The following is a 15,610-nucleotide window of genomic DNA, read 5'->3' as shown; positions in this document are numbered from 1 at the left end:
TTCCAAAGTGACTTTACCATCAGCTTATGTCAGGAATGGTATTCCTGCTTCTGAAGTCAGCTGGATGTATGCATTTGGGTATTCTTGTGCGTCTGGACCTCAGGCTCTTTGGAAGCAGAACCATTGTTCCTCTGCTTTGAAAGGGCCTTCTGAAAATGTACACATTTTCAGGAAGTCCAGAGTCAAGCCCCCCCATATATATTTCCCATCAAACTTGTCATGTTCCATGTTGTATATAATGAGACTTGGATGCCTTGCAGAACAGGCAATGCCAGAAGGATCAGAGAGGTTGCAGCTCTCTGTGTTCACTGGTCTCTCCCCTGCACTGTTAGTTTTGAAGTGTGGGCACTCAAGCTAAAATGTCTGACTGTGGAAGAAAGACTGACTTGTTGAAAACTATTGTTGCTGTTGGCAAAAGAATTTGAGGCTATTGCATAAAGGAAATACAAAGTGTGAATGAACCTCTCATTGTGGTAAGTAGCATGAAGTAGGTCAGTGTGTGTGCAGCAGACTGTAAGCGCTGCTAACTTTTGCTTGAATTACGAAGAAAGCCAGATCACAAATGTAGTGTATTTTTATAGAAGACACCTTTTCTGAAAGAAACCAAAGTTTAGTGCTTAGACAAGATGGGAAAAATCACAGTTCCACCTATTTTTATTTCAATAACATTAGAGAGCAATGGAGGGGAAAGAAATCTACTTCTGTGCTGTGAGAGTAGCTTTGGCTGATGACTAAGTGCCAGCCTGGGGAATTACAGTACCTGTGTGTGGGGCATGCTGTAGTTTTTCTGGATTTTGAAGGAACTGCAGAGTTTGACCTGTAAGTGCCAGCTTGGTCTATTTTTAGAGTTTACCTGAAAAGGACACTTAAGAAGAAGCAGCACATGCTGTCTTCAAAAGCACCGTCTGTCTTGCTCTTACAGAGTAGGCTGAACCAAGCTGGCTACCACAAATAGCAATAAAGATTTCCTGGATAAAATTACTGCGGGGCCAATGGAAACCAGGGTGTCTGCATTAATGAGCATCAGCCTCATGACTCTCTCCTGAATGTTATGGATGCTGAGGATGCTGGGCAAGGGTCTGTAGAGCTAGCTTGTTCCTCTAAGGCAACCCAGCTGCAGCTGCAGCCATGCTGCTGAGGGCATGGGGCTGCAGAAGCATCACTGTTTGTGCCCAGTTTCACCTCTGGTATCAGCCTGTCACACGAGGTTGGAGGTCTCTTGGATGCCTTTATTTTCAAACCTGCTTCAACCTCGTGCCTTCTTTTCCCCCTATTAGTCTCTGGGGAGAGAGCTGTGAGAGCTGGTACAATCATGAGTCTGAACATGATTCTGACATGAACATTTCCTGATCTTATGGGATGAAATGTGGGCCCCAGAGAAGTCAGCAGCATTTCACTCCTGACTTCGCCAAGACTGACGTTTCACCTGTGATGTCTGCTGTCAGCAGAGAGAGCGTGGGCCTTTGAAGAGGGACCATCTGAATATGTACATGCAGTGTTAGTGAGACTGATGAAAATACAAAATGCCACTGAAATTTTGTAAGGCATCAAAGCTGGGAGACATTAAGGATACCTTGGATATTTCGGAATACCTAACTGATTTGCTCATGGGAGATCTGTTTCAATTGGCTTCTGAGTCCCTAGAACACCTCAGCCAGTTTTGTTACCCTGTCACTGGCCACTGAAGACTGCGCATGTGTAGGTTCATCTACCTGTGAAGTATTGTGAATTGCCCTGTGCCAGGCACTGTCCTGTTGCAGCTGGATTACTTCTGCTCCAAACCTAGGTCTGATATTGCTATCTTAGACACCTCTGCACTATTCTGCTGTCTGTAGTGTGGATGTGCCATCTATCAAAAGATACCTACAAACAGCAGCTCTGGGAGGGGCAATAAAGCTTGGAGATGTATTGGAGAAGGAAGGAGGTTGGAGCAATACAAACCTGTAAATTGCAGCAAGATGCCAAGATTTTTGAAGGAATCTTAGATTGAATAAAGTGACTGTGCTGATAACAAAAATATATAATCCCTTGTGAAATTCAGCGCCTGTGCAACCTACAAGCCCTTAAACCTTATTTTAGAACGAGCTAAACTCATTGCGGGAAAGAAGAGCAATGACAGCAATAAAATCTATTTGGGAACATGGCTTAAGAGGGATAAATGCCTGGTGGAAAAGGAATATTTTGTAGATGTCAATGAATTTTAAATATACTTTAGGAACAAATTGTTGTTGATGGCCTAGGAGGTAGGATTGCTGTAATTTATGACTTTGACATGAAGAAGGATGGTACATAACACAGTAAGTGCTTGTATGTGTAGGTAGTTCTGCTGGTGTAGGAGTTGTCTTTTCAACTCACTGTCAGTCCTTAAGGAGAACTATTTCTCTGCTGAAGATGAAGTCACATGTCCTGCACTTTGATTTAATTTCCAATCTGTTTGGTTGTTCCTTCATGGTTACACGTGCCTGTAACTATTATGGTTCTATTTTATAAATTGTGGTCGTATCCCCCTTATGAGAAGCTGTGTTCATAGCTGGTCCTTGCATCTTGGTGAACATCAGGAAAAAATATCCAGGCAGCAGCTGTTGTCAGAGATGTGAAAATGCATGAGACATGAGGATGAACGAAATGTTTTAGAACTGCTTGGGTAGGGGAGGAAACAGATAACAGGTGACATGATAACAGAATGTAAAAATAATGAATAGTGCAGAGAAGGCTGGTTGCATTCTTGTACTTACTGATTTCCACATATAACGCATCCAATGCAATTAGAAGGCACCACATTCAAAACAGTTGAAAGGAAATCTTTTATAATAGAAGTGCATAAATAATCACTGACAAAAGAATCTCATGAGCAAAAGAGTTCCAGTGGGTTTGTAAGAAGTTTAGACTGATGTATGAATGAAATCTTTTTGCTTTGGTACATAAACCCAGTCATTAATGAATAGGAAAAATCTTCCACTGTTGGCTTGCTATCAGGGAAATATTCTTTATTGGGCTTGGAACAACTTTCTCAATGAAACAATATTTGATGCTTGAAAGGACCAGAGGGCTCTTGAACCATTTTACAACACTAATCCCTCTCTTGCTATAAGTTGTTTAAAGCTCAGTCCTCATATTTCACCTCCTGCTCTTTGAGGGTTATTTTCTGTGTTCTAGCAAACACTGATTTTTAAACTCACCTGCAGATGACTACTTCTAGATTAAATAAATGCACAGTTCTTTTTTGAAATTCAACTCAGAGAGATAGATTAATCTTTGAGTAACTTTTCAGTAATCAATACCATTACTAGAGTAACTAACTAGGTTGAGGATGCTCAGGAAGAAGCTATTTTTGTAATGAATTAAAATCTGTTGGTTGAATGGTAGTTGCTGAAGTAGCAAATTAAAGTCTTGGCATTTTGTTGCATAGTTAAGGTGATATGGAACCAAAGATGATTGTGATAATACTAGACAGTGCAAGGATACAAACTGAAGGAAACATGGTCACAGTTTCCACATTATTCTGAATTTAGAGCCAGAGCCTATAGGCACCTCCCTGCAGCAGAAGAGAGTGGAATCCCTCAGAAAGGGCAAATAGGCCTTTCAAATACAGGAACATCTGCTGTATGGAAATGAACAGTTTGGTGTTTCTTTCCAGCTCAAAAATACCATTTAGTAGAAAGGTAGACTCAGTCAAATACTTTGATTTTTAACAGTACAAGGAGGACATTAACAAAGCAAGTCCCACAAAAGGCTGCTGAGATGGTCAGGGGTCTCAAGCAAACCAGTTGTCATCTGGGGTGGTTCAGACAGAGGAAGAGAGCTGACATAAACCAGAACAACCTTGAGTGTTTTAAATGGGGAGTTCTCAACATCGCTGCTGCAGCTGTCTCTTCTCCAGTGTTACCTCCTCTCATCTGGCATTGCTGTGGGGTTAGAGAGGCCAACAGAGACAGCTGCACCGAGAAATGCTGTTTGCTCCTGCCATCGCTGGGCTCTGTGAAGGCCATTAATACAGCAGAGATTGCCTTTTAACCCCTGGCATGTTCTGTCCTAGAGTTCTAAAAAATATCTTGACTGCAGGGTGCTTCCCACAGAAAGGATTCTCCCACAATTAAGTCCATTTATGAAAGCATGTGTCCAGGTATTATGTCTAAAAGAGAAAATCTGGATCGGTATTTTTAGACTTTAGCACAGAAAATCCTGTGCTGTCCCTTCCCTCAGATAACAGTATGCCATCAGGGACATGATAGGATGAGCTTTCCTTTTTTCACTGAACAGACTGCCGGTGAAGTTGGAGCACGTGATCCCCAGTGCAGCAGGGAAAGAGAAGTTTTGAAACATCTTCTACAACTTTTTATCCTCACTGCAGGAGCACAGAGGCATTAAGAGATCACTGAATAGTTTTCCGCATCTGATTGCAAAGATAAAGTTTCTAGGTGACTTTTTTGTCTCTTTTTGTTCTTCATTAAAGATTAAAAGAGAGTCTCCTGTTGGGGAGTTCCCTTGGCCTAATAGGGAAAGGGATTGGACATTTTTTGTGGTTTTGGTGGCAAAGAGAGACTGATGAAAATAGCTTTGGCATTTTGAAGGCTCTTTCTTTAATTTCTTTATTTTCTTTCATTTATTTGTTTATTTGTTTTTCTTTTTTTTTTAAATTTTTTAATTATCTTTCTTTCCTTTGTGCATTAACATTTTTTTACAGCATCATGGCAGTGTTGAAAAGACTCTTACCCCAGAGAGTAGATGTTACCAATGCAGTTTAGCTTTGACTAGCATTTAAATGTGACTACAGAGTTTTCATAAATGCTGACCTTATTAAAAGGACATTCTTAATATCAATAACTACAGCAGCCGAGTATTTAAAATGCAGCCTGCATCCTGATCTATTTTCCTTCCTTAACCCTTTGCTCCTTGTTGGGTTCATAGAATAGCAAACTGGCTAATCAGAGGTAGTCATCTGTAATTGAATTCAACAGATCCACTTGGATTGGTACTAGTGCATCTTTGCAAACAAAATTCTCCCCTGGGTGAGTGGTATTTTTGTGTCTTGGTTTGAAAGACAGGTGTCTGCTAAGGAAGGCAGGAGCCCCCCTTGGAATGGCAGATGCAACCCCCCTTCCCTCCGAGTTATTATAATTTTGAAATCAAGGGGCTTTTAGGCAAAGATGTGGGAAATAGGAATAACAGTTCTTTGCTATTATATATCTATATGTGTATAACAAGTCAAACAAACAACAACAACTCTGGCAGTAACAGCAAACAATCACAAACCCAGTGCCAGCCTTCTCGGCTGTCGGGCCCTTTCCCCTCGGGTGCAGTTCCGCTCGCAGCCGGCAGGGGCGCTGGCGGCTCCCGGTGAGCAGGGCAGGTGCGATGGTTCCCCCGCGGCTGCAGGGGGCGCTCCGGAGCGAGCTCGGGGAGCACGCGGCACCGGTGCCCTGGGATCCCGGGAAGGGATGGGACAAAAAAAGCTTCACAAACCCCTGTGCAGCTGATCCCAGTGTCCAGCCGGACCCTCGGGAACAGCAGGCTGGAACGGCAGGGACGAGCACAAATCCCGGGTGGCAGACGCGATGTATCCATGCGGGGAACCCCCCGGAGGTCTGGGCAGGCAGGACGAGCACGGCTACAACACAGCGAAGGCTTGAAGCAACGGCGGGGCAGGGGGGCCACAGCCCAACCTCCAGCAGGGCAGGGAAGGCGGCTTTGGGATCCCGGGGTTTCTCCAGCAGAAGGAAAAGCAGCCGAAGAAAGCAGCCTCCCTCTCTGTCCAAATGCCGGAGACTGACTGCCCACACACCCAGGTGAAACAAAAGAGTAGCCAGATGCCCCCCATCCCATGGCCAGCTCTTTTGTTTTTCTTATGTACCCAGCCATTTGTCCCCCTAGCAACATGTATGGGAAAAATTCCTTTAACAGAAAAAAACCCAAAACAAAACAGGAGAGCTCCTAAAACCCCAACATTTTGTTTCACAAAGAAAATATTAACAATTAATTAACAGTTTTTCAAGTCCAGCTCTGGGTCTGATCCTGTGAGCTGATACATGCATCAGCTCTTAGTGAACCTAGAGGGAGGGAGAGGAAGGTGATGGCAAGTTGCAGATCAGATTCCTATGCAGAGTGTGCACAATGAAAGTAAATTCCACATCCATGCAAAGTAAATTCTTCCTGAATATGAATAGGAATATGTTTATATTTCTTCACCTAAGTATTTAACAAAGACAATATTTAACAGCATGGAATATGTTAGATAAACTTTATCTAAGTGCTAACTAAAGGAATGCCTCCATTGTGCAGAAGGTAAGTCCAACACATGACATAGTAAGTGTCCTGAAAAATACATATTGCTTTATTGGGTAGGTTTTTAGTTTTATTTGTTACTCAACAAAATACATTTCAAAACCAGTAATGAATCATTTAACAACTTCATTTGTAACATGCTTAATATACTACTTTTTCTGCTTTCCCATTGAATTAGTACATTGGGTGATTTAGTGATTTTTTTCGGATCTAGCCAATGTCTGTTAGGATTTACATCAAGACAGTCATAAAATTAAAACAATAAATAAGTGGTCTGACAGATTCTTTCAATATTAGCTTAATTCTTGCTCTGGCTTATCAAGGATGATATTTATTATAAGCCTAAAGGGCATGGAATTAAAACCCATGTGAATTAGCAGAAGAATACAAACCAGCAGTGGAAGTCGATTTCATAGCCCATGTGCTTCCTTGCATAGCTAAGTAGGAAGGTTATGTCCTTAGAGCCAATAAAACAGCTTTGGGATGGATGGGAGGCAGTGAGAAAAGTGTGTTGAACATCCATGTAAAATAAATTCTTACGTCTAGAGGCTGAAGTGCAGGAAGCAGCCTCCACAAGTTTGTGTCTAGACTTTTTGTCCTGATGCACACACACTAAGCTCATCCAAACAGCAGGTGATATTCCCACATTAACTGTCCATTTCCCCTCTGTCTCCACAATAAACTGTAGAAAAGTCTTCCTGGTGGTCTTCTAAAAGAAAAAATTGCAGTCTTGACAAAGAGAGCATGTTAAGTCAGCAGCCTCTTAGCTACTTGCAGGAGGGAAGCAAACACTTGTGAAAGGGCTCTTACTGCCAGCACTGTAATGGGGGTAGCTATTGCCTGAGTGAATTTCATGTGAAAAAGGCATGACTGAGAGTTGTTTTTTCTCACATTTTGAGAGTAGTGTCCTCTAGAAACTGTGTGGGTACAGGACTCTGGGATTGGCCTTCCCCAGAGGCCAGACTTTAAACCCTGGACTGGGATTTTGAGTTTCACAGGTGGAAGGAAGATGATTTATGCCTCTCTTTGGAGAGTTGACTAAGTTGCCATGCTTTTCTCCCTGTCTTTTCTCAACAGGTCTATTTGCTTTGATTTTGTGCTTTCACACCTCATTCTGTTAGAACCGAGAGTAGAGACAAAATTCACATTGCAGGAATTTTAATTCAATTTTTTTGTCTGGCTTTTGCCTTTGTAAAGGGATGTGCAGGCTCTGAAATGCCTCTCTCTCTGCCTTTCTTGCTGCCATAGTCTAAACCGTCTCCTGTGTGACATTAAAATGTGCATTCAGTGCTTGTCTTTTTCAAGCAGAGGTAGCAGCCTTTGCAGAACAGTTCTTTGTACAACCTTCTCCTCTGGAAAAGCAATACAGAAAATCTCCAGGGCAGTTCATCAAAACAAATGTATGAAATCTTCAGGCTCTTTTCCCAAAAATAGGCCCTTCCTCTATGTGCACACAGACATGTTCCTGTAAGGAAACTTCCAGAAACATATCTGACAAGCATTTCCTTCTGTGCTCCATGTCATGAAAATCTTCTGCTTCGTTGATTTGGGATCAACAGTTCTTGCTTTAAACATGAGCTTGGACTTGTATTCCACTAACAGAATATTTTCATTCTGGGTTTTGGGAAACACCTTATGCAGGCAGGAATTCTTAACAAGTCTTGCAACACCCACATTTGACAAGTGTGCCTGGAGTCATTCAGATGTTCAGAAGTGAAGTTTGCTTCTTTTGCACCTGGATATAGGATCTTAGCTTCACAAGGCTCCCACTAAAGGAAAGTACTGAAGTTAAAGATTTATTAGCTTTCTTTAAGATGTTGATCCTGTAGTAGTTTTGTGCCTTTTGAAGGAGTACATGTGTAATCCCCCCTCACAAAGGATACTGCCTGCAGCGCCGTCCCTGCAAAGGAGCAGGAGGAAAACTGTATGGCCGCCCACTCTCTCAGTGTACCAGAAAGAAAGAGAGACTCGCAGAAGGACCAAAGCCTGGTGGTCTTCCAGCTTTTGAAATGTCAGTCATTCCTTCACTGGCAGCAAAGGAAGGCTTGCAGTGTCACAGAATCACAGAATATTGTGAGTTGAAAGGGACCCACGAGGATCATCATGGCCAACTCTTGAGTGAAAGGCCCATATGGGGAGTAAACACGCAGCCCCGGTGTTAATATCACCATGCTCCAACCAGCTGAGCTAATCACAATATCACCTGATTTTCCTCTGTTGGATAAAGGAGGAGCCCTGTCCAGTACTCCAAGCATATTCCTCTTGGATTTGCTCTCAGTTTTAAGACTTAAGTACATATTCATTATGGTTACCAGCTTCAGGGAGTGCTTCAAGCAACCCTTAACGCCATCACACATCTCCCTTATCAGTTTACCTACTTACACCTGCAAAGTCTGTGGTGTTACTCCTTTTCCTCTCAAGTGCAGTCAGTGAGTGTGCCCTCTTCCTTACCCCTTGTCTGATTTTCCTGTGACCTTACAGTGGTTTATGTCACGGAATAGATGGATGCGACACTTAGGTCTGCTGCTTCCTCCATAATTCTGCATGTTCAGCATTAGGGTTGGGTTCTGCTCATCATGGTGGTACTGGGCATCTCATTGACTTCATCAAAACCTTGCTAGTGGTGAGGTGATACTTGTTTTGTGTTGGAGGTCAGAATTTGGCACCTAGTAACTTCCCCTCTAGGGAATGAACATACATATAGATGTATGTATATGGAGGGCTTTTTTTGCTTCCCACCTACCTTTCCTTTGCACACTCCCTTCCTCAGGGAATTTCATAAATAAATTACTGATGATCTAGGCATAGAGGAGCAGACTGAGGAGTAGGATTTAAAAATAGTTTGATGCCTGTAAAATAGATCATTTTCACAGTTAAACTATTTTTGCTCTTGTCTCAGAGGAATGTTGAAAGTGGAAGGAAAATGTTTTTGCAACAAAAATTATTGGCAATTTTCAACAAACACTAAAGTATTGGAAGTTCTTGGATTTTTTTCTTTCTGAATTCTACCAATGTGAAAGTTAAACCAAGATACATAGTTGTTTCCCCCCAATTCAATTTCAATATTTATATTTGTTCTTTGGGCTCTGTTACTTATTCGGAAAATCACAATCGTCTCTTTAAATGTAAATGCAAATGGAAGATCTAAATAAAGGGCTTGCCTTGCTTTTAGAAAGCCTGTGCATGAGCTAGTTTGAGAACAAGGAGCAGTCTAACACAGCAGTACAGAACCTGGCACAGGCTGCAAACTTTCCCAGGAAGCAGCAGGGCAGATTTACTGTGTGTGGGTATCCCCACGCTCGCCTGTGATCAGTTGTTTAATCATGGCACTATTTTGTGATTGCTTGATGGCTGTTCCATTTCTGAAAGAAAACACAGATGAATCAGATTCTCTTATGCCTCCAGCCAGACAAACATCCTGAATCCCACAAACTTCTACTTGCTCTCCCATGAGTCTCTGTAACTATGAGGAACAGAAAAAGAATTGCTTACAAAATAAATCTATGGCAAGGTGAATTCAGCTCAGGGTTCTCTTGGTTCTCACACAGCTTAGAGGCTAGTGGTATCATTTACGTTGCAGTAACTCACACTGAAGTTATAGGCATGTGAAGTTTTCAGTCAAACTTAAGAAAGGTCAGGTTAAGATGTTCAAGCATTGGTCCCAGGTGGTACCCACTGCAGACACCACATCTTGTGTTGGCAGTTGCTTTGGAGAGCCCAAGGCAGGCGGGAGCTGAGCTGGCAGATCCTCTGGGCTTGGCCCTGGAACCGCGATCTTAGACAGTGATAAAAACTTGTGTTTTGATTAACTATCCCCAGTGTTCCCTCCTTCGTTCATGCCATCCCCTATGTTATGGCATCCAAATCAGGGGACTGGTCTAGCTGAGAACCTGTCCTCCGAAAAAACAGTAGGGTGGGAGGGTTGTGCTTCAGCTGAGTGGGTATCATTTGCCTGCACAACCATCTGTGAGGCCACAAAGCAGGCGTGGTGCTGCCACAGGAGTGAGCAGGTCAAGGGCTGCTGCTCTTGCAGATGTTGCTGCCTGTTATTTCCAGATTAGGAGGCTGTGGTATTTGCTGTGGGAAGAGAACAATCCGTGGCTTTGAAGGATGTCTAGCAGGAAAGTCACACAGAAACCCTTTCTCTTTTCTTGGAGATTGTCCTTTTCATCCAAAAACAGTTGGCTGATGCCTTTGAGTTTTGCAGGTAGCCTTTGCAGGCATTGCTGTGTCAAAGATTGCAGTTTAGATTAATCATATCTGTATTTAGACCTAATGCTCTTAACCCCATGAGGGGAGACAGAGGTTTTTTTGCCTCTTAAGATGGAGGGTGACAGATGAACTGCTAGTCATTGCTCTCAAGTCTGATAAACCACCCATCCAGTCTGCCCTGATGTTTCACAGTAGACTGCTTTTTTTCTGTATTGAAATATCTGATGAATTGGAAATTTAAACACACAATATATTACTTCAATAAATCTATTGAAAAGCATTTATGCACAAAGTTTTAGCCTCTTTATTTTCTGAGGTTCATAGTAGGAGTTTTGTCTCAGCCTGTGTAGCCACACTGCCAGGTTACCTTTCAGAAGCCACATTGTCTCATGTAAGAGTTGAGCAGACCTGCAGCAGGACTGCAGGTATTGATAGAGATGGTCCTGCACATGGAATTCAGGTATGTCAAATACTTGTATTTCATTCTTCAGGGATTTCAGAGCCCTTTTTTTGGATGAGAGTTTCTATTGAATTGAACTTCTTAGGAAGGCTGAGTGAGGTGCCTGCATTCTCTTCACATGCAAAGAGATTAAATGATTCATTGAATGACATTCAGCAAGTCCTTATCATTCACTGTCCTTCTCAGCTCCGCTTCCCCTTCTGATATCCTGCCATGGTCAGAGATGTCTGATGTTTATCAGAGATGAATATGTTAGTTTAGGCAGGCAAGGCTGCTATAAATAAGGTATGAACTTCTAATTGGAACTGATCCCATTTTTGTAGCTGAATGAATTGCCACCTTTCTGCTCATCTGCATAGCCTGGAAGTTTTCACATTCTTAAATATTTTTTACAGGAGCCATTTAAGCTAATGTATTTTATTGTATTGGGGAATGGGTAGAAACATGAACATGCTTTCAGCAGTTCAGCTGATGAATGGTACCTCAATAATTCTCTGTAGCTCAAGCATCACAGTATGTGAGTACACTTAAATTTCATTTTGGCTTTGTCTGAAAAGCAAAAAAAAAAAAAAAAAAGCTTATCAAAGGTCCTAATAACGTGAAGCTGAAAGAGAGATGCCAAATACAAACTCTCCAATTGTGAATCCTCTCCAAGCTCCTGTGCTTCTTGGTTTGTGTGATGTTTCCAGGTGATTGCAAGTGAGGGTGACCATGAAGTTGGTACCTCTGTGCTGAAAGTAGTTCTTGGTTAGTTTTACAGCTCATTTCCTATGAATTTCCCACAAAACTTCATGTACTGGCTTCACAGCTCAATGCCAGCAAATGCCAAGCCAAAATAAAAGTAGAAGGGAAAAAGAAAGTGAAAAGCCAGAAAAAGAAGACTGAGAGTAGTTGCCATTTAAGGGAAAAAAACCCAAAAACTTAACCCAACCACAAAGCCCATAAGGACTGTAGAGTGTCCATGTGTAGTGGTCATGAATGTTGCACTGCTCAAGACAGCACTGCAGTTGGGAGTAACACTGTGGATCTTCTAGTGGTGAGTGCACACCAACATCTTCAGAAGAAACTCTCAATTTATATATAATGCTGTCACTGTGACCTTTGAGGAAAATCTCTGAAGATGCGTATTTGTTAGCAAATGTTCCTTCTCCATCCAGTTTGACGACCTTTGTCTCTTCCCACTTGCTGTAGAGCAGCTGCAGAGACCAGCTCTCCCCTTTCACAGCAGAGGGAGTGAAGAAGGTGCAGTTTCCCCTTGCTCCGTGTCCTGCTGCTCTGTGCTGCACCGCAGGCTGGTGCTCCATGGGCAGGCCCTATGCAGGGAGCCTTCATCTCCAAGAGCCCTGGCAGTGCATCCCTGAGGTCCAGAGGAGAGCAATCCTGCCCTGCTGCCTGGGAAATGCCAACTGCCGAGACACTGAATATTCAAGCTGAACCCGTGGCTTAATACAAGGGTGAGAAATCATAAAAAGGAGTGCTCTTTGCTGTATCTGCCTCTTTCTCTTGCAGTATTTTTTAAATGGCTGAGTTGTGCCAAAAGATACAAGTTGCCTTTGAAACAATTTTTAAGTGTAAATGTGACATTTCCTCCACTAATCACACTTTCTTCAGATGAAAGATAATAGATTTGTCTGACTAGCTCAGCCCTGAGTCTTTGCTGGCGTAGTTACTCCAGAATGAATTATATCCATAGTGGTAGTTTTTTAAATTCCTCCCGTTTTTTTTCCTTCTGTTAAGTTCTAAGCTCCTTTAGCATCTCAGTTTGAGTGTGAAAATATTCTAAAAGGTGGAAGATCAGTGATTTATATGTAGTACCCAGCATCTTTCTGCCCAGTCCTGATTTTACTTGGAGTTAATGTCATAAGAGATACTTCAGTGCAGAGAATATACTGTATTTTTTTCTCAGAACATAAAAAATCCATGCTAATTTCATTTCTGCTAATTCTCAGTCTCAGGACAGCTTTAATTAAAATATAAATGACACAATATTGTTTGTGTGGATGTTGTGTAATTGTGGCTAATGGTTTTTTATTATTAATTTTTTATTCTTGAAAATTCATGTGCAAGTGTGCTCATTTCTGTCTTCTCTAACCAAAAGCAAACCACTCAATGCCTTTAGCCAGATGGATTTCAGAGCATCCCAGTCTTATATGGTAATGACTCAACAACTTACTGAACCCAGTTAGCAGCTTTATAGATCATGACTCAAAGTATCTCGTAGTTAAATTTCGTAACAGTCCCACTTAGATTATCTCACATCCTCCATGTAACTGTTCATTAAAGGCAATCATGCCTTCTCTCAGCAAAGGAGTGATTCACCATTAATATTTCTAAGTCTTGATCCCCACACCCTACTTTCTTCCAACCTTGTTTTTCAGTGTCCAAAAGCCACAAATCAGCTCAGGCTGATGTCCCACAATACAGGGGAATTGTTAAAGGCAATGATTTTGAACAGCTTAATCTTTAATGGCAGTAACTTCTTAGGCATTTTTGCTATATTTGATGAAATACTGAGAGAAAGAGCTTACGAACACAGCCCTCCCTTCTGAAAATGTTTACGATGTTTGTCAGAAGGGACAATTTCACTTGCACAGAATGGAATCTGTGCTAGAGCAGAGGCCCTGCAAAGGACCCTACACACCTAAGATCGGCTCAGACCAGTGACCTCAGGCTTATCTGATGGCAAAAGACTTTGCAGTGTTGCAAAGTTCAGCTGTCATAGCAGTTTTTGCTTACCTCTTCTCATACTGTCCTGAACACATTCATTCATTTCCTAACTAAACTGGTGTATCATCATTTTTAAGAGGATCCGACTGGCTGCTTCTGCTCATCGGTTTTAAAAACACTGCTACCCAGGGACCTGTCCCTCTTGTTTTGTAAAACGTCAGCTGAATCCTCAGTTGGCAGAAAGAGGTGTCATCCCATTGCCTTCAGTGAGAATAAGTCAGGAGCTTGGACTCAGCAACTTTTGGGGACAGCCAGACAGGGGTTTTTTTCCTCTCCCTTATATCTGAATCTCATTTTGATGTATAGGACAGTTTTACATGAACTTGGAGGGGAAAAGGACAAGGTGCATTAGTGTTTATGTGGATTCAGTGAACTACCAACTTGTGATTTTAGCCCCTGTTTCCACATGTGTTTTTCCTGGCAGCCTAAGTCTTGCTCGGTGCTGTTCTCACCCCTGCACTGTGCTGGCTGGGGTGACCATTCAGTGACCCAGACTGGGAATTTGGTCATTTTTCAACCCCATCAGCTTGCTAGTGTGGTTCATCACATGTGCAGCCACTCAGGCTGATGTGCTGGTTTAGGTGCAGTAGGGCAAATCTGAGAAGCAGGGAGAAGTACCTGGAGACGGGATTGGAGAAGGATTTGTGCAAACAGCACTACTGCTCAGCTTTATTGCCTCACCCAGGTGCTACTGAAATCTTACCCAGTGTTTGTGGAAAAGAAAATAGATACAGACTCAACTTTTAAAAAAACAAAAACAACAACAACGAAACTGAAAGATTTATCCAACACAGTATGGATCTAACCATGGGCTTTGTAGGTGGATGCTGGGCCTCATCCAGATTCTTTCCATGCTTCCCTGTGGAGTTTCTGTGATGTTGTGAGATATACCGAAACAGAACTGAGATCTGTTGAGATACAGGAGACTAAGCTTGTCTCTGCCAGTGCAGATGTGCCAGTAACATAAGAAAGCTTTCGTCCAGCTTAGAAGTGCTTATAAATGTTTTGACTGTCCTGTAATTGTCCAAGCCCATGCAACCTGTGCTTTGGACTGGTGCTTCAGCTTCTATGATGGGTTTATTGTAGTCAGGGATGAGATCCTTATAACCTTTCCCCAAGTGGATGCTAAAGTAAAATTACAATACCATCAAGTGCCATGATATGCTGTGGATGAAAAGTGTGTGGGATTCAGAAAGAAGTTCTGCAGATGTCTCTCTTTCTCTACTTCATGCTGGTCAGCAATCTGATCTTTCTGGGTTGTCCAAACTGTCTCTGTGTCTTCACCTTTTGGTATAGTGCAAAATGTCACAGGGTTATTCTATTCCATCTTCTCAATAAGGACTACAGCGTAACTTCTGACGTTTCTTCCATTTTAGGGAAGTATATTCTCTCACTGAATCCACACAGCATCTGTGTTGGTTCAGCCATCTCTGCAGAGAGATGGCGCCACTGGCTGGAGAGAGAGTTTGTCCATGTGAGTGCAGTGGAGAAACACGGTGGATGCAGAAGGGAGCATGAATTGCACTGGAACCCTGTCAGCACTGAGTGTCCAATAATTTTCATATTCTTTGGTACTGAGTATGTTTTGAAACATAATGTTAGAACACCAGCCATCCTGGCTAGGTGTGCCAAATTAGTCAAAGTAGAGAACAAACTCTGCTGATCTTAATGGAATGAAGCTTCTGGGGGCACTTGGCAAGGCAACTGTTCAGGTGTAGCTCTCTATAATCTCAGAAGGAACATCTCCTTCCTTGTATGTTACTGTAGTTTAAATGAAGAAAGTCTACAAGCAGAGATGATGGTGTTTAAGGTCATGCCACATTGTTGCATCTAACGGATAATATCAGCCATGTTTTCTATAACTCTAAATCAGTAATGTAAGAATAATTTGAGTTCATTTCAGTTAGCGATCTGCGTTAATGGTTGCTC

At 42.2% G+C, this 15,610-nt stretch overlaps 1 protein-coding gene across 7 annotated transcripts in view; it reads left to right on the top strand.

Annotated features, from left to right (window-relative positions):
- FARS2 (phenylalanyl-tRNA synthetase 2, mitochondrial) overlaps positions 1 to 15,610 on the top strand; it is a 232,768-nt gene that overhangs the window by 203,326 nt on the left and 13,832 nt on the right. The window lies entirely within an intron of this gene.

The sequence above is a fragment of the Corvus kubaryi genome, unplaced genomic scaffold, assembly GCF_017639235.1.
Source record: "Corvus kubaryi isolate FWS band 111438036 unplaced genomic scaffold, C.kubaryi_AGA036_p1.0 69, whole genome shotgun sequence".
NCBI lineage: Eukaryota > Metazoa > Chordata > Aves > Passeriformes > Corvidae > Corvus > Corvus kubaryi.
Note: the sequence above shows the minus strand (reverse complement) of the source record. Positions and strands in the feature narration are given on the sequence as shown.